Raw genomic sequence first — 1,305 nt, 5'->3', positions numbered from 1 at the left:
TAGAAGAAAACAATCTGACCATGGAAATATACCATGGTGATAAGTAAGATTAAAACTCACACTCAGAAGAGAGTGAAGTCAAAGCTCCTACATCCAAAGCCTGCAAGAAAAATATGACTTGGTCTCAGGTAAATCTCAGAGATTTTGAAAATCAAGTAGAGGAAAAATTCAGAAGAGAAATTAGAGTGTTGTGGGAAAATCATGAAAAATGTGTCAATGGTTTGTTGAAGGAGTTACAAAAAATACTGAAGAAAATAATATCTTAAAAACCAAACTAGGTCAACTGAGAAAAAGAGGCACAAGAAACAATGAGAGATATGCCTTAAAAAGCAGAACTGGCCAAAAGGAAAAAGAGGTAGACAATGTCTCTGAAGAAAATAATTTCTTAACATATAGGATGGAGCAAAGGGAATATTATGACTATAAGAAATGAAGAAACAATAAAACAAAATCAAAAGAATAAAAACTAGAAAACTATCTCAGTCAAAAACACTTAACTGGAAAATTGATCCAGGAAAGAAAATTTAAAAATTATTGGACTACCAGAAAAAGCCCTGATTTTTTTTCAAAGAGCCTAGGTATCATCTTTCAAAAAATTATCAAGGAAATTGCCCTGGTATTTTAGAATGAGAGAGTAAAATAGAAATTGAAAGAATCCACTAATAACCTCTTGAAAAAGCTACCAAAATGAAAACTACCGGGAATATTTTAGCCAAATTCCAAAGCTCCCAAGTTAAGGAGAAAATATTGCAAATAAGCAGAAAGAAATAATGAAATTATTATGGAGTTTCCATCTCGATAATTTAAGATTAAGCAGCTTCTATATTAAAGTATTGTAGGATTTGGAATCTGATATTCCAGAAGGCAAAAGAGCTTGGATTACAACAAGAATAAGAGAAGTTGAGTGTATTTTTTTAGGGAAAATGGATATTGAATGAAATAGGAGAACTTTCAAACTTTCCTACTGAAAAGACTAGAGCTGAATAGAAAAATCTGATCTTCAAATATGAGTCTCAAGTGAAATATAAAAGGTATAAAAATAGGAAAGGGAAATCATGAGGGATTTAATGATGCTAAACTGTTTATATTCCTGCATGGGAAAATGATATGATAACTCATATGAAATTTCTCATTTATGAGAACAGTTAGAAGGACTATAAATAGACAGGACAGCGGTAGAGTTAAATATGAAGGGATAATATATTAAAATGGAATTAAGAGGTGGGAGAGAAATGTCCTGGGAGGAAGGGAAAGGGGAAGGTAGAATGGGGTAAGTTGTTTCACATAAATGAGGAAAAGAAATGC

Source organism: Macrotis lagotis, chromosome 6 (genome assembly GCF_037893015.1).
Source record: "Macrotis lagotis isolate mMagLag1 chromosome 6, bilby.v1.9.chrom.fasta, whole genome shotgun sequence".
Taxonomy (NCBI): domain Eukaryota; kingdom Metazoa; phylum Chordata; class Mammalia; order Peramelemorphia; family Peramelidae; genus Macrotis; species Macrotis lagotis.
Note: the sequence above shows the minus strand (reverse complement) of the source record.